We start from the raw sequence: 19,015 nt of genomic DNA, 5'->3' as shown, positions 1-19,015 counted from the left end.
ATGGAATATGAATTGCTTCCTGTTTGTTAACCAAAATGAAATAAATCCTATCATTGAAATGTTTTAATATTATACCGTTATTCTTTATGATTATAATAATGTGTTGCATTTATCTATTTTTTATATTGTTTCCTGATCTCAACTATGCATTCGCCACTTTTATAATTCTGCAATTGGCAAAAACATGATGTGAGTTTGTTCGAATAGACCTCAGGGGATCATATCTGGTGAGTATGGGCTTGGCACACCCAGAGTCCTGAGCTGGATATCATCATTCTTCTCTTTCTTGGTGATTCATTTATACTCTCTCTCTCTCTCTCTCTCTCTCTCTCTCTCTCTCTCTCTCTCTCTTGGGGTATTAAAGAATTTTTTTTTTTTTTTTTTTTGGCTGGAGCAGCATAGGCCTCAGGCTTCCTTGCACCATATAGCTAACAATAATAATACAGTAAACCCCTGCTATTCGCTGTATCTGTATTCGCGATCGCCGATTTAATATAAAATGAAACCTAAAAAAATGTGAATTTTAAAGCGCCGTCAATATTTTCCGCCATAAAAAAACATGGCCTTGGGTAAAATTATCTTTCCCGGTCAAAACAGCGCTCAGTGGGTGGGGGGAAGAGGGGTGACAAAATCGCGAGCGTGGATGTTTCTCGCTAATCTTTGTTCAGTATGTGTTATGCGCTTGTCATGGAAGAGTTCGTCGTTTGCTTTTAATTTATATGCTTACAAAAATGATAAATCTACCGTTTTGCAGTGTGAAACAGACTTTTTCGAGTGTGTTAACGGAAGAAAGTGACTTTATTGTAGACAAGTTCTTTCTAACCCCTACAAAAATATGGCTACGAATAACAAGAGAAATGTTAAAATATCAAAGGTGATGACATTAGCGAATAAAATTGAGTTATTAGACAAAATTTCTAATGGTGAAAGTGTCTCCTCAGTGGCAAAACATTATAAAATCAGAGTCAACGGTACGATCAATCAAAAAATCGAATCTAAAAATCCCCCGTAGTGTCCGTGAAAATGCGCTAATTGCTTCAGAAATTTGCTCTGTAACTCGTGATGTTAAATTATAAAAAATGGAGAAAGCTTTAAATCTGTGGATGGTGAAATCAGACCGAACTCAAAATAAAATTCCGTTAAGTTCACTCATCATTCGTGAAAAGGCAAAACTCCTTTAACAACACTTGAGCGAAACTAGTGATAGCACTGGCGGGATAAGGTTTTTAGCTAGCAAAGGCGCTGGTTTGAATTTTCTAATAAATATTACATTTAATATTAAATTGTTTCTTATTTTCATTTCGATGCCATATGCTTGCATTTCTCTATGTACTGTCTATGTACATAGTCATATTATGAAGGTACATATAATACATACAAGACAAAATTTTAGACTAGTTTTTCTTATATATTACACACTTTGGAACGGAACCCCTCTATTACTATGGGAGCCATAACTCAGTATTCGTGTTTTCGGTATTCGCGTTTTCGACATTTCTCAGGAACGTAAACTACTGTAAACTTAAAACGAGATAGCATTAGCATTAGCATTAGTAGAGGCATTTGATGCAAGAAAGCAAGCTTATGCAGCATCAGCCAAAAAAAAAAACCCACTTCCACTTCACCCCTCTGTTTGTTCAAAATACCTGTCCAGCTGAGCCTTAAACTTATTTAGGCTATCAACCTCCATTACAAGGAATGGAAGTCTGTTCCACCAACCAACCACCCGCTGGCTAAAGGCAAATTTCCGCACATCTATCCTACATCTGTCTTTCCTCAATTTGAATTTATGCCATCTCAGGTGATTATTCTGACGTAGAGGAAGAATCCCATCAGCATTGAGCATGCTCAAACCATTCAAGGCTTTATACACCTCTATCAGATCACCTCGCTGGTGCCTAGTCTCCAGACACTGTAATTTGCAAAACTTAAGCCTTTCTTCGTAAGAGCACCCCTTTGTTCCATTCACTAATCTTGTTGCCCTTCTCTGTACTCGTTCCAGCAGCTCTACATCCTTCTTGAAATGAGGCCTCCAGGCCTGTATACAGTACTCAAGATGTGGCCTGACCATTGCCTTATACAAGGGAATAATCACCTCCTTATCCCTGCTGGAAAATTCCTGTATATCATTGACATTACTCCATGAGCTACTCTTGCAGCCCGTCTGCACTGCTCAGAGAACTTCATATCTGCCTGCACAATCACCCCCAAGTCCCTTTCATTCTCTACCACTGTCAGTGTAGTACCACAGAGTTGATACGTTGCTCTGGGGTTGCGGTTTCCCATGTGTAGTACTTTACATTTGTCAATGTTAAACTTCATTTGCCACCTCTCAGCCCATCTGCTCAACCTTTTCAGATCCTGTTGCAGCAGCATAGTGTCAGTAGTGTCTTTGACAACCCTGCCAACCTTTGTATCGTCTGCAAACTTGGACATTAAGCTTGATATACCATCATCAATATCATTTATAAATACAGAAAACAATAATCTACCCAACACTGAGCCCTGAGGGACTCCACTAATAACATTAGTGGAGTCCCTCAGGACGGGGTATGTCTGCCAGGGGCAAAGGTTGATGACGTTGTAGAGCGAATATCATCTTTTAAGGACACAAAAGGTGATATAGTTGTACACGATGGCACTAATAATATTAAGAGTAGGAGACCGGCAGAATTACTTAACAAGTACAGGTCACTGTTGAACAAAAGCCGAGAATTAGGGTTGAATTTGAAAGTGTCTGCAATTCTGCCCAGACACGATAGGAGGGAGTATATGATGAGAGCCTTGTCGATCAATTCGGCCCTGGAAAGATTGTGCAAGGCTCAAGGGGTAGAATTTTTTTCAGCCTGGACTGTACTTGTTAACAGGAGAGATTGCTTCTACAGGGATGGGATACACTTAAATAGAAAGGGTGCAAGAATATTTGCTGATGCTATCGAGGCAGTGTTAGGTGGGTCGGAAAACTGCTAGCTTGGGGGGAGACAAAGACCAATAGATTGACAGTAGCCACTGGCAGAGGTGAAAGAGATTCTTGCACTGCTTCTATTAGAATGAGCAGAAGCCTGGAAAACAAGATGCATGGTATTTCAGAGACTGCTGGGAGCCACTGCGGTACAAGTAGACACATGGGTTGTGTTAGGGTAGCTAAGAAAAGAAACAGGTGCAGGTATACTTGCGTGTACACCAATGCTAGGAGTTTAGTAAATAAATTTGATGAATTTGAGGTATTGCTCCAAACATCGAAGGCAGATATTGTTGGGATATCAGAGACGTGGTGTCACACAGATATAAGGGATGCAGAACTGCAATTTGGGGAGTACAACGTCTACAGAAAGGATAGACAGGATAGGAAGGGGGGAGGGGTTATGCTATTACTTAAGAAACACATAAAAAACAAGGAAGTGAAGCCAATCGACATCGCTGGACAGTGCAGTGTGGAGTCAGTTTGGTGTGACATAAACATTGGGAGATCAAAATTGAGAGTAGGAGTGTGCTTTAGGCCTAATGACTCTGATTAGTATAATAAGGAACTGTACAGGGAAATAGAGTGGGCCAGTAAATCAGAGTGTCTTATAATGGGAGATTTTAATTTCCCAGATATTGACTGGAATTTGGGGGCTGGTTACTCACACACTAGCAGGGCTTTTGTGGATTTATTGGATGATTGTTTTCTACATCAGCATGTTCGGGAGGCAACTAGAGGGAGTAATACTCTTGATTTGATTATCAGCAGTGATTCTTCATGCATTAAGAATCTGCAGATAAATGAACCACTAGGTGGCAGTGATCACAGTGTGCTGAAGTGGGATTTACTCAAAGAGGTAACTACCATTAGGGGTAAAGGGAACGGTTATTGCTTCCGTAAAGGCTACTACGATGGACTGAGACAGTATTTAAATTGTATACAGTGGGACCAACTGATGATGTTACCAACAGCAAATTCAAAATGGAAAGCATTCAAAGAACTTATCTTGGAAGCTACTGGGCTTTACATACCAACTAACAAATATTGTTCAAGGTTTAGGCTAAAATGGATGTCACATGAACTAATGAGGCGTATGGCAGAGAAGAAAAATGCATGGGATACATTCAAATTAACACATGACACAGAAGCCTATGATAGATACAAGTTGATATGCAACCAAGTTACAAAGGACGTTAGGCAGGCGAAGGCAGATTACGAGAAATCCTTGGCAAGGGATGCAAAGATAAACAGCAAAGAGTTCTTTACTTATGTAAACTCTAGAAGGAAGGGGATGAATCAGATTGGTCCACTTGATATTGATGGGTCAAGTGTTGATGATCCTGCTCAGGTAGCTAACAAACTAAATGAATATTTTGCATCGACATTCACACATGAGGAGTTATTCAGCGAGGGGAATGCCAGAGGTGTATTCAACTCTAGCAGTAAGCTACAGAATCTTGAAATAACTGGGAGTAAAGTGGAGGAGAAACTGTTGAAGATAAACATAAGAAAGGCACCCGGGGTGGATGGGATCTATCCAGTTATATTAAAGGAGGCAGCAAAGGAAGTAAGCAAACCCTTAGCCATAATTATGAGAGCTTCCTTGGACTCAGGGGAGGTACCCATAGACTGGAAAGTGCAAATGTGACCCCAATTCACAAAGGAGGATCAAAGGCTGACACAAGTAATTATGGACCTGTGAGCTTAACTTCTGTTCCAGGAAAATTAATGGAGGCACTGGTTAAAGAAGCACTGCAGGATCATTTAGACAAGACTTCAGTTATAGCTCGGACACAGCATGGTTTTGTTAAGGGGAAGTCTTGCCTGGCCAACTTGATTGGATACTATGAAGCAGTCACAAAAGAACTGGATGCAGGGAATAACTTTGATATTATATACTTGGATCTTAGAAAGGCTTTAGATACTGTTGCACATGGAAGACTGCTACACAAATTGGAGCAGTGTGACATTGGAGGCAAATTGCTGCTATGGATAAAGGGGTGGTTGAGGGGGAGAAGACAGAGAGTGGTAATCAATGGACACTGCTCATCGTGGACTGATGTTATTTGTGGAGTCCCTCAGGGCTCAGTGTTGGGTCCATATTGTTTTCTGTATTTATAAATGATATTGATGATGGTATATCGGGCTTAATGTCCAAGTTTGCAGATGATACAAAGCTTGGCAGGGTTGTCAAGGACACTACTGACACTATGCTGCTGCAACGGGATCTGGAAAGGTTGAGCAGATGGGCTGAGAGGTGGCAAATGAAGTTTAACATTGACAAATGTAAAGTACTACACATGGAAAACAGCAACCCCAGAGCAACGTATCAACTCTGTGGTACTACACTGACAGGGGTTGAGAATGAAAGGGACTTGGGGATGGTTGTGCAGGCAGATATGAAGTTCTCTGAGCAGGGCAGACGGGCTGCAAGAGTAGCTCATGGAGTATTGTCAGTGATATACAGAATTTTTCCAGCAGTGATAAGGAGGTGATTATTCCGTTGTATAAGGCGATGGTCAGGCCACACCTAGAGTACTGTATACAGGTCTGGAGGCCTCATTTCAAGAAGGATGTAGAGCTGCTGGAACGAGTACAGAGAAGGGCAACAAGATTAGTGAATGGAACAAAGGGGTGCTCTTACGAAGAAAGGCTTAAGTTTTGCAAATTACAGTGTCTGCAGACTAGGCACCAGCAAGGTGATCTGATAGAGGTGTATAAAGCCTTGAATGGTTTAAGCATGCTCAATGCTGATGGGATTCTTCCTCTAGCTCAGAAAAATCACCTGAGAGGGCATAAATTCAAATTGAGGAAAGACAGATGTAGGATAGACGTGCGGACATTTGCCTTTAGCCAGCGGATGGTTGGTTGGTGGAACAGACTTCCATCCCTTGTGGTGGAGGTTGACAGCCTAAATAAGTTTAAGGCTCAGCTGGACAGGTATTTTGAACGAACAGAGGGGTGAAGTGGAAGTGGGGTTTTTTTTTTTTTTTCTTTGGCTGATGCTGCATAAGCTTGCTTTCTTGCATCAAATGCCTCTACTAATGCTAATGCTAATTAGTCCACGATGAGCAATGTCCATTGATTACCACTCTCTGTCTTCTCCCCCTCAACCACCTCTTTATCCATAGCAGCAATTTGCCTCCAATGTCGCACTGCTCCAATTTGTGTAGCAGTCTTCCATGTGTAACAGTATCGAAAGCCTTTCTAAGATCCAAGTATATAATATCAAAGCTATTCCCTGCATCCAGTTCTTTTGTGACTGCATCATAGTATCCAATCAAGTTGGTCAAGCAAGACTTCCCCTTAACAAAACCATGCTGTGTCCGAGCTATAACTGAAGTCTTGTCTAAATGATACTGCAGTGCTTCTTTAACCAGTGCCTCCATTAATTTTCCTGGAACAAGATATGTGATGCAAGGAAGCAAGTGTATGCGCTTATGCAGCATCAGCCAAAAATAAAAATTAATAAAATTTCCACATCAGTTCCCTCTAAATGTTTCTCGAATCCCTCCTTAAATTTATTTAACCTATAAATTTCCACAACGACAGATGGAAGTTTGTTCCAGCAATTAACAACCCGATGGCCAAAGGCAAATTTCCGCACATCTATTCTACATCTGTCTTTCCCCAAATTGAATTTATATCCCCTTAGGTTCGTAATCTGAAAAAGTGGAAGAATCCCATCAGAATTCAGCGTGCTCAACCCATTCAAGGCCTTATATGTATGTTGGATAAGACATCAAACGCGGATATTGTTGGGATAGCAGAGACGTGGTTTCACACAGATATAAGGAATGCAGAACTTGAATATGGGGAGTACAATGTACACAGAAAGGATAGAAAGGGAAGAGGTGTTATGCTGTAAATTAAGAAAAACATAAAATCAAAACAAGTGCACCCAGTTGATATAGATAAACAGTGCATTGTTGAGTCAGTTTGGTGTGACATAAGCACTGCGAAAGCAAAAATAAGAATAGGGGTGTGTTAGCATTAGCATTAGTAGAGGCATTTGATGCAAGAAAGCAAGCTTATGCAGCATCAGCCAAAAAAAAAAAAAAAATCCACTTCCACTTCACCCCTCTGTTGTTTCAAAATACCTGTCCAGCTGAGCCTTAAACTTATTTAGGCTATCAACCTCCACCAAAAGGGATGGAAGTCTGTTCCACCAACCAACCACCCGCTGGCTAAAGGCAAATTTCCGCACGTCTATCCTACATCTGTCTTTCCTCAATTTGAATTTATACCCTCTCAGGTGATTTTTCTGAACTAGAGGAAGAATCCCATCAGCATTGAGCATGCTTAAACCATTCAAGGCTTTATACACCTCTATCAGATCACCTCGCTGGTGCCTCGTCTCCAGACACTGTAATTTGCAAAACTTAAGCCTTTCTTCGTAAGAGCACCCCTTTGTTCCATTCACTAATCTTGTTGCCCTTCTCTGTACTCGTTCCAGCAGCTCTACATCCTTCTTGAAATGAGGCTGTTGTTGTTATTTGTTGTTATTTGGTTTTTAGGAGCATTAGCAACTAAGGCCATATTGCTCCGGGATATGCGGTGGTCATTCCTTGACTTTTCCGCATACTCCGTATTTGATGGTGACGGGCTCGAACCCCGGTCTAATCAAGAAGCATGTGCTACGCACTGCTGCTCCTTCCCACCTGGCTGCGGAGTCACCGATGAAATGAGGCCCCCAGACCTGTATACAGTACTCTAGGTGTGGCCTGACCATTGCCTTATACAATGGAATAATCACCTCCTTATCCCTGCTGCAAAAATTCCTGTATATCATTGACAATACTCCATGAGCTACTCCTGCAGCCCGTCTGCACTGCTCTGAGAACTTCATATCTGCCTGCACAACCACCCCCAAGTCCCTTTCATTCTCTACCACTGTCAGTGTAGTACCACAGAGTTGATACGTTGCTCTGGGGTTGCTGTTTCCCATGTGTAGTACTTTACATTTGTCAATGTTAAACTTCATTTGCCACCTCTCAGCCCATCTGCTCAACCTTTCCAGATACTGTTGCAGCAGCATAGTGTCAGTAGTGTCCTTGACAACCCTGCCAACCTTTGTATCATCTGCAAACTTGGACATTAAGCTTGATATACCATCATCAATATCATTTATAAATACAGAAAACAATAATGGACCCAACACTGAGCCCTGGGGGACTCCACTAATAACATTAGTCCACGATGAGCAGTGTCCGTTGATTACCACTCTCTGGCTTCTCCCCCTCAACCACCCCTTTATCCATAGCTGCAATTTGCCTCCAATGTCACACTGCTCCGATTTGTGTAGCAGTCTTCCATGTGCAACAGTATCAAAAGCCTTTCTAAGATCCAAGTATATAATATCAAAGTTATTCCCTGCATCCAGTTCTTTTGTGACTGCATCATAATATCCAATCAAGTTGGTCAGGCAAGACTTCCCCTTAACAAAACCATGCTGTGTCTGAGCTATAACTGAAGTCTTGTCTAAATGATCCTGCAGTGCTTCTTTAACCAGTGCCTCCATTAATTTTCCTGGAACAGAAGTTAAGCTCACAGGTCTATAATTACTTGTGTCAGCCTTTGATCCTCCTTTGTGAATTGGGGTCACATTTGCACATTTCCAGTCTATGGGTACCTCCCCTGAGTCCAAGGAAGCTCTCATAATTATGGCTAAGGGTTTGCTTACTTCCTTTGCTGCCTCGTTTAATATAACTGGATAGATCCCATTCACCCCGGGTGCCTTTCTTGTGTTTATCTTCAACAGTTTCTCCTCCACCTTACTCCCAGTTATTTCAAGATTCTGCAGCTTACTGCTAGAGTTGAGTACACCTCTGGCATTCCCCTTGCTGAATAACTCCTCATGTGTGAATGTCGATGCAAAATATTCATTTAGTTTGTTCGCTACCTGAGCAGGATCATCAACAGTTGACCCATCAATATCAAGTGGACCAATCTGATTCATCCCCTTCCTTCTAGAGTTAACATAAGTAAAGAACTCTTTGCTGTTTTTCTTTGCATCCCTTGCCAAGAATCTCTCGTAATCTGCCTTTGCCTGCGTAACCTCCTTTGTAACTTGGTTGCATATCAACTTGTATCTATCATAGGCTTCTGTGTCTTGTGTTAATTTGTAAGTATCCCATGCATTTTTCTTCTCTGCCATATGCCTCATTAGTTCATCTGACATCCATTTTGGCCTAAACCTTGAACAATATTTCTTAGTTGGTATGTAAAGCCTAGTAGCTTCCATGATAAGTTCTTTAAATGCTTCCCATTTTGAATTTGCTGTTGGTAACATCATCAGTTGGTCCCACTGTATAGAATTTAAATACTGTGTCAGTCCATCGTAGTCGCCTTTACGGAAGCAGTAACCCTTCCCTTTACCCCTAATGATAGTTACCTCTTTGAGTATATCCCACTTCAGCACACTGTGATCACTGCCACCTAGTGGTTCGTTTATCTGCAGATTCTTAATGCATGAAGAATCACTGCTGATAATCAAATCAAGAGTATTACTCCCTCTAGTTGCCTCCCGAACATGCTGATGTAGAAAACAATCATCCAATAAATCCACAAAAGCCCTGCTAGTTTGTGAGTAACCAGCCCCCAAATTCCAGTCAATATCTGGGAAATTAAAATCTCCCATTATAAGACTCTCTGATTTACTGGCCCACTCTATTTCCCTGTACAGTTCCTTATTATACTCATCAGCGTCATTATGCCTATAGCACACTCCTACTCTCAATTTTGATCTACCAATGCTTATGTCACACCAAACTGACTCAAAACTGAACTGTCCGGCGATGTCGACTGGCTTCACTTCCTTGGTTTTTATGTGTTTCTTAACTAATAGCATAATCCCTCCCCCCTTCCTATCCTGTCTATCCTTTCTGTAGACGTTGTACTCCTCAAATTGCAGTTCTGCATCCCTTATATCTGTGTGACACCACGTCTCTGATATCCCAACAATATCTGCCTTGGATGTTTTGAGCAATACCTCAAATTCATCAAATTTATTTACTAAACTCCTAGCATTGGTGTACACGCAAGTATACTTGCACCTGTTTCTATTCTTAGCTACCCTAACACAACCCATGTGTTTACTTGTACCGCAGTGGCTCCCAGCAGTCTCTGAAATACCATGCATCTTGTTTTCCAGGCTTCTGCTCATTCTAATAGAAGCAGTGCAAGGATCTCTTTCACCTCTGCCAGTGGCTACTGTCAATCTATTGGTCTTTGTCTCCCCCCAAGCTAGCAGTTTTCCGACCCACCTAACACTGCCTCGATAGCATCAGCAAATATTCTTGCACCCTTTCTATTTAAGTGTATCCCATCCCTGTAGAAGCAATCTCTCCTGTTAACAAGTACAGTCCAGGCTGAAAAAAATTCAACCCCTTGAGCCTTCCACAATCTTTCCAGAGCCGAATTGATCGACAAGGCTCTCATCATATACTCCCTCCTATCGTGTCTGGGCAGAATTGCAGACACTTTCAAATTCAACCCTAATTCTCGGCTTTTGTTCAACAGTGACCTGTACTAGTTAAGTAATTCTGCCGGTCTCCTACTCTTAATATAATTAGTGCCAAAATTACGCCTATAACACTAATATTATTAGTGTTATAGGCCTAATGACTCGAATGAGTACAATAAACAATTGTACAGAGAAATAGAGTTGGCCAGTAAATCAGAATGCTTTATAATGGAGGATTTTAACTCCCCACATATTGACTGGAACTTGTAGTTTGGTCACTCACACACTAGTCAGCCTTTTGTGGATTTATTGGATGATTGTTTTCTGCAGTAGCATGTTCGAGAGGCAACCAGAGAGAGTAATACTCTTGACCTGGTTATCAGCAGTGATCATTCGTGTATTAAGAATTTGCAGATTAAGGAACCATTAGGTAGCAGTGATCACAGTGTACTAATGTGGGATTTACTTAAAGATTTAATTTCCATCAGGGGTAAAGGAAAGGGTTTTTGCTTCCGTAAATGTGAGTATGGTTGTCTCAGAAAGTTTTTAAATTCTGTACAGTGGGATCAACTGACGATGTTACCAACAGTAAATTTTAAGTGGGAAGCATTCTAGGAATTAATTAGCATTAGCATTAGTATAGGCATTTGATGAAAGAAAGCAAGCTTATGCAGCATCAGCCAAAAAAAAAAAATAAAATAATAATAACCACTTTCACTTCACCCCTCTGTTCATTCGAAATATCTGTCCAGCTGAGCCTTAAACTTATTTAGGCTATCAACTTCCACTACAAGGGATGGAAGTCTGTTCCACCAACCAACCACCCGCTGGCTAAAGGCAAATTTCCGCACGCGTATCCTACATCTGTCTTTCCTCAATTTGAATTTATGCCCTATCAGGTGATTATTCTGAGCAAGAGGAAGAATCCCATCAACAGTGAGCATGACCAAACCATTCAAGGTTTTATACACCTCTATCAGATCACCTGGATGGTGCCTAGTTTCCAGAAACTGTAATTTGCAAAACTTAAGCCTTTCTTCGTAATAGTACACCTTTGTTCCATTCACTAATCTTGTTGCAGCAGCTCGTTCCAGCAGCTCTACATCCTTCTTGAAATGAGGCCTCCAGACCTGTATACAGTACTGTAGTTGTGGCCTGACCATTGCCTTATGCAAGGGAATAATCCCCTCCTTATCCCTGCTAGAACAATTCCTATATATCATGACAATACACCATGAACTACTCTAGCAGCCCATCTGCACTGCTCAGAGAACTTCATATATACCTGCACAACCACCCCCATGTCCCTTTCATTCTCGACCACTGTCAGCGTAGTACCACAGAGTTGATATGTTGCTCTGGGGTTGCTGTTTCCCATAGGTAGTTCTTTACATTTGTCAATGTTAAACTTCATTTGCCATCCCTCAGCCCATCTGCTCAATCCTTTCCAGATCCTATTGCAGCAGCATACTGTCAGTAGTGTCCTTGTCAACCTTTCAACCTTCATATCGTCTGCAAACTTGGACATTAAGCTTGATATACCATCATCAATATCATTTATAAATACAGAAAACAATAATGTACCCAATACTAAACCCTGAGGAACTCCACTAATAACATTAGTCCACGATGAGCACTGTCCATTGATTACCACTCTCTGTCTTTCCCCCTCAACCACCCTTTTATTCATAGCAGCAATTTACCTCCAATGCCAGACTGCTCCAATTTGTGCAGCAGCCTTCCATGTGGAACTGTATCAAAATCTTTTCTAAGTTCCAAGTATATAATATCAAAGTTATTCCCTGCATCCAATTCTTTTTTGACTGCATCATAGTATCCAATCAAATTGGTCAGGCCAGACTTCCCCTTAACAAAACCATGCTGTGTCCGAGCTATAACTGAAGTCTTGTCTAGATGATCCTGCAGTGCTTCTTTAACCAGTGCCTCCATTAATTTTCTGGGAACAGAAGTTAAACTCACAGGTCTATAATTACTTCTGTCAGCCTTTGATCCTCCTTTGTGAACTGGGGTAACATTTGCACATCTCCAGTCCATGGGTACCTCCCTTGAGTGCTGGGAAGCTGTCATAGTTACCGCTATAGGTTTGTTTACTTCCTTTGGGGCCTCCATTAATATAACTGAATAGATCCCATCCATCCCGGGTGCCTTTCTTGTGTTCCACAGGCTTTTCCGTTATATTATGCGCTTGCCTATCAATGTACTCGTGATCCACTCGCTACAGCAAGACCGCACAATATTATGTGATTCCAGAAGTCCTGGTTTTAAGTGATCTCTCTAGCAGTTTAAGTTAGGACAAATATATCTAGTGTTCTACATTTACTCTGAGAAGTAAAGAGCAAATGGCAACATCTAGACGCGTTGTGTTTTTCATCCCGGGACACCTCTTAGCTAAGGGCTGACCCGAAATCCCGCAATTAATGATTCTTGAAAAAATGATTGTTAGTGATTTGCATGTATTTAAGAAGAATGATCACGACATAATTATAACAAACAAAACAGGTTTATTTAACATATGTGTATACAAATAAGTACAATATAATTGGTACATAAGTTAGATTAATTGGTATGTAATTGTTAAGCAAACTAACTGGATACAAGCAGTATCTTGTTTTAGCAATATTATAATTTTGTAATGTTCTTCATGTGGCTTTTACACTAATTCTCTATCCAGTACACAATTCCTTGTGTTTTTCCCAACATAACCCTTTTCAAACACTAGAACAGGGAATTAAATTAACTTAATAGTGTAATTAATATTCGACAATTAATTAGTAAGTTGCATTATCAATTAAACTGAGTTCTAAGAAAATAATACAATTGTCGGGGTATATTTATATATATTTATGTGAGAAAAGATGTCTTATAAATGCATTAAAACGTATGCAGGTAGTAAGTTCGGCTTTGAGTGATTTAATACCGTTTGTTCTTTACAACAAGGGTTGACTTCCACGAAAATATTCTGGACTGCGTCGGTAAGGGGGAAATCTGTTCCAGACATCAATATAGCTCTTTTCTCATCTTTTCCCTCGTAATCATTAATTTAGCTCTTCTTTACACAACGACAAAAATCGGCCAAAACTATCACTATTCTTTCCTCAGTCATGTCTTGCTCAAAGATAACTGTGTGTCTCCCCGTGTCCCCTTTCAAATATATCCTTTCCACTTCCCCTCAACTGCGCTCCCCAAGAATTGTCTTATTCTCACGAGTCAACTATGTGGGGTGGAAGAATTAAATGGATACTGTACCATGCACGGAGTTACACCGGAGAACAGGTGACATCACGAGTGTAGCATTACGGCGAGCGCACCCCTGCGGTGTTTGGAATCGAAAGTTAAAGCTTAGCTCTGTCTATTGATGCTATGTTCGTTGTACAGACCGTGAAAAAAATATATCAGGCACTATTAGGCAAAATTACTTCTTGAAAGTAAGCGAAAGGGCTGAAAAGTAAAAATATTTTTCACACACCTTCCCCCTACGGGCAAGAAATTTCTGAGCGCCGAGAATTTCACAAGCTCAAAATTTCTCAAGTTTCTTTTTTTTAAAAAAAATCGTGTAACATGAAATCTACCGGTGTAAAAAAAAAGTGAAGTGGCAGACATCTTTCCTCTTGCAGAATTCGGATTGTTCTCCACTATAATAAATGGTACCCCAAACAAAAGAAATAATGTGTCTACATACAATTTTCAAAATCTTCTGAGTCCTCTAATAACAAACAACGATAATTATATGTAAATTTTCACATCCAACAATCCTACCTTAGTTGGGCCACAACTTGGTCTCCACAGACCTTAAACAAAATCACACAGTAGCAAGTAAATTTTCACAAGAGGTGTTTATCATATATGCAATGTCTATATTGTAGCAATGTTTAGTTTATTCAATTATTTCTCTTTTTTTTTTCTTTAACATATTGTTTAAACATCGTTGCACTGAATGTTCTCTATGCAGGACAATTGAAGCACTGGAATATGATAGGATTGTTCATTGTTGGTCAGGGAAAAATACTGGAATTGCTTCTCAAATAATTCTTTGGTCACATTTCCCTTATATCACCATTGCTCAACACAATAGTATTACATGCAACAAAAAAAAATCAAAGAATCAGTATCTATTCCTTTTAACATAATTAGTATAATATGACACTAGATATACTATTCATTATGACAATTAACAACTGAGACAACACAAATATTCAATACATATGACATCCTTTTATAATGAATGTATTTACAAAATATATCAAGCAAACAGCAAAAAAAAATATTCTTCTAACAGGTGAACATTTTTTCTTATTCTATCTTATTTATTTATTTATTTTATTTATTATTATCTTTTTTTTTTTAAAAGAAAAACATAGCAAACATCAAACACTAAATGATTATATAATATAAATCCTCAAATATAATTGCAAATTCTATATATTATTTGCCAGAAGAACAAAAAAAAATCAAAGAATACATTGCATAAATATGGCTGCAAGTACCAACTTATTCTTGCAAAGTTATAAGACTACCAATTGAACTGTAAAAATTTAGGCAGTTATCAACTGACCAATTACATAGTTTAACTGTTCAGCACCTTCTGATGGTGCAACCATTATCTATGGGGAATATCTCACTAACTCTCCAGACATAGAGAGAGTTCTTGGGTCCACAAATCCTTAAAGTTTAAGGCCACTGAGTACACTTGTCGGCTGTGAAGACAGCCTAATATTCCTTGAGTGATTTCATAGAGATAGTACTTCACTGTTGACTGGAACACCATGTCAGAGCATGAGAAAGACTAAATATTCACTACAGTTCTGAATAATAGAACTTTTTGCATGCCTTCAGAGGAAAGTCATCTGTTGTGCACATAAAGAACTAAGACATCCTGAAAAATCTCCTCTAAGCAACTGAGCAAGAAGAGGGTAAAATGTTAAGTGGATCTCATTTCTCTTTCTTTCTTTCCCTTTTTTTTTTTGTTCAACACGTTCAAATGTCATGTTCACAATCTTTATTCATCGATAGGGGTGAGGTCTCATGCCATTTACCCTTCATCTATACACTTTCCACTCACTTTTCTTGTACTTGATCACATTCCAAAACTGTCACCTCCTTATTTCCTTTCATTTCTTTTCAAAAATGGATTTTTCTCTTTATTTTCAAAACAGAAACACACAAGTTACTCATGACAGATTAACAAGATTCCCATAAAAGGAATTGGTAACCAATCTCTAAACTTGAAAATGAGCTCTGATCTTCTCAATCAGTGCACTATTTTAATTATCAGCTATTTGGATTATCAAAGGCAAGAGCACAAGAGTGATATTTCAACGGTTTGCTTTCTGTTTTCTTTTCATTATTGCAGTTGATATACATCAATATGGGTACTGTCTAAACCCTTTTTACTTTAATACCATATCACTTACCCTTCTAACGTCATATGTGATACAACTGTAATTAGTGGATATACTCCTTTTCAAAAAATAATTATTTATGGAACTACTACTCTGATTTATATTGTTTCAACTTTAACTCAGGATGAGGCTGAGTATTCTTTTAAAATGGTACAAGGAAAGATCCTCTTATTTTCAGCTAGAAACACAGGTGTTACTATTTAATACACTCTACTCTTCTCTTCGGAGGAACGACAAAACAAGCAGTGACTGGGCGGAGCCAGCCGTCCTCAGGCCACTTATTTCATCCGATCTTCAAAAGAAAAGCCTAAATATATATATATAGACATATTCATATTTTTCAGAATCTTTTCTCTTGTAGTGAAATTTTAGCCAGGCAATGAGAGAGAGAGAAAACAAAAGGAAACCAGGGGTGCACCCAAAAGGCCCAAGTATCCACTGTAACCTTCCTCTCTACATTGGCCTATAATTGCAACATGTTTTGTGGAATGAGGGTGATAATATAGGTTCCATAAGAAAACATTTTCCTCAATGGTCAAATTTGAATAAGAGTTCTAGTATTTATCTTCTTTTACCTTCTCTTTTTTAAAACAACTCTCCTGAAAATAACTCTTGTTTTTATTTGAAATCCAGATTCTCTTTCCATGTTTTCACCTTCATCCTTTAATCCTCTGTGCTCACTGCATCACCCATAACAAAACTGCTGATAAACACAATGATAGAGTTTGATGAAAACTAACCTTCTGTTCCCTTTATAAGTAAAATTTCATGTGTCTGATACTCTAATTAATCAGAAGCTTCTTTCAATGTATCTCTTAGCTTATAATCAAATCATCTTCAGCTGAATGCCATATTCGTCTCAAGACACTATGCATCAATTTAGCATGATACTGGATTCATCATTCTTGTATAACTTTCCCTTTCCAAGAACTGACTTCTTTCTTTAAAGATGGAGGAAACATAATAACAAAACTGTCCTCATACTGTTTTCTCTTCCTCAAAATTCCAACTTTACCATTTTTTTACTTTTAATCTCTCCATGCATCTCTGATAAGACCTGCCAAATCAAGGCCTTTGTCATTATTTGATGTATTTAACCTTGCGGTAAGTGGACCTCCCAACATCCACTGAATAGTCCTATCTAATCCACTGGGTTGATCAGCTTGATCTGCACTTCCATGTTCTTCTGTATTTTGATCAGAAGGTTCGCCTCTCTGCATCTCTGTTTCATGAGAGGGGCTTCCATGTTCTGTTCCTACTCTACTGTCCGAAGCTGATTCGGGAATTCTCACTTCATTTTGTGACGGTGGATTAAGGGTTACCACATATGGTGTGTGAGTTACACGACTACGACTGCGCAAATTATAGTCATGTGTCTGTGCTGGCCTATGGGTAGATTCAACTGTCTCTTCAGACTGTTTTATCACTGACGGCCTATTTTGGTTCTCATTTGAAGATGTCGTCAAAGGTTCTGGAATAGGTGCAGTTCTGGTTGGCTGCAAATACACAGGTTGGGGGTCTATGGGTGGGATTAAATCACATTCTTCTATTATGGGGTCATCAAAGATCCATGTTTCTTTCGGCACTGTCTCTGTACCAGATTGGTCTTGTATTTCACCATTTTCTGATTCTTCTGACTCTTCTACTCTAAGTTCAGGAAACACTTTTCTATTTACCACCTTTGTCAATCTGTCCACATGCACTAACTGTCTGTCCTTTGGGACGTATAAATTCTGTATTTCAAAATTGACTGGAGAGGTCTGATTGATCACCCTGTAAGGTCCTGTACTCAATCGAGCCAGTTTCCTCGTGGTACCGGCTTTCACTTTAGGAGTGAAAAGGTAAACAAGACTTCCTACTCGAATATTCTTATCCACAGCCACTACTGCTCTACGTTGTTCTTGCTTCTGCACTGCTTCCTCCAAATGTTCAGAGACCATTTCATAAGCTCTACGGAGTCGTGCACACATTTCTTCTGAATAGTTCTCTAAGGATGAGTAACTTGGCCTTAATTTTGCATGCCATAAATCTGAAGGTAACACTAAATCTCTGCCATAGATTAAAAAGTTGGGTGTTTCTTGAGTAGAACTGTGAGTTGCAGCATGATATACAGCCACAGCCAGTGGAACCATCTCATCCCAATCTGACTGGGTCTGATTTACGACATGAGATAATATGTTCGCTAAGGTACAATTTATACGTTCGACTTTTGCATTGCACTGGGCGTGAAAGCTAGATGTATGAAGTTTATGAATGTTCAACTTCTCACACACTTGTCGCAACAATGAGGACATGAAATTTGTACCCTGATCGGTGAGTATGTATTTAGGAATTCCATGTCTCGCTATCACGTTGTTTATAAATGCTGTGGCTACCTCGTCTGCCTTCTGAGTGTGAAGTGGAATTGCTTCAACATAACGAGTGAAATTATCTACTGCTAACAATAAATATTTGTGTCCTCTCAAGGACATAGGAAGAGGTCCTAGGATATCTAATGATACTCGCACCCAAGGTGAATTTTCACTGGGAACTCTCATCAGAGCTGCTTTAGCTTTAGGATTGAAACCTTTACGTTCCATACACGATGGACATGACTCAATGTAATTCTTAATGTCGCTGTAAATCCCAATCCAGAAAAAATTCTTTTTTACATTCTCTAATGTCTTCTGTAGAGACCAATGGCCTCCATTGTCATGGCATGCTTTCAATACCTCTGTCTTCAAGCCCACGGGGACCACTAATTGTTCTGTTGGCTCTTCTCTTGTCGCTCCAGGCTCAGATAAAGTGTAGTGATATAGTATTCCCTCTTTAGATAAATAGAAGGAATCTGGGATTTTTGCTGATGCCTGGGGTATTCCTTCCAATTGTTCAATTAACTTTTGTAAAACTGGATCTTCTCGTTGCAGGGTTTTAATTAAATTCCTGGTTTGTTGCTGGGGCATCACCAATGACTCGATGGTTAAATCAGCTGATATGGGAGCTACTAACTGAGTTGTTTTAGGCTTCCTTGGCCTTTTTTTCTTTTCATCCTCTTCTAACACTGGCCTTGAAAGAAAATCAGCATTTGAATGTACTTTACCAGGACGGTACTGAATTTGGAAGTCGTATTCTTGTAAAAGCATGCTCCATCTCGCTAAGCGGGGGGAAGGATTCTTCAAATTGAGC

At 39.6% G+C, this 19,015-nt stretch overlaps 1 protein-coding gene across 1 annotated transcript in view; it reads right to left on the bottom strand.

The window, feature by feature from the left end:
* Arv1 (ACAT-related protein required for viability 1) overlaps positions 1-19,015 on the bottom strand; it is a 494,559-nt gene that overhangs the window by 278,624 nt on the left and 196,920 nt on the right. The window lies entirely within an intron of this gene.

Source organism: Mastigoproctus giganteus, chromosome 6 (assembly GCF_048544385.1).
Source record: "Mastigoproctus giganteus isolate SK-2022 chromosome 6, ASM4854438v1, whole genome shotgun sequence".
Lineage (NCBI taxonomy): Eukaryota > Metazoa > Arthropoda > Arachnida > Uropygi > Thelyphonidae > Mastigoproctus > Mastigoproctus giganteus.
Note: the sequence above shows the minus strand (reverse complement) of the source record. Positions and strands in the feature narration are given on the sequence as shown.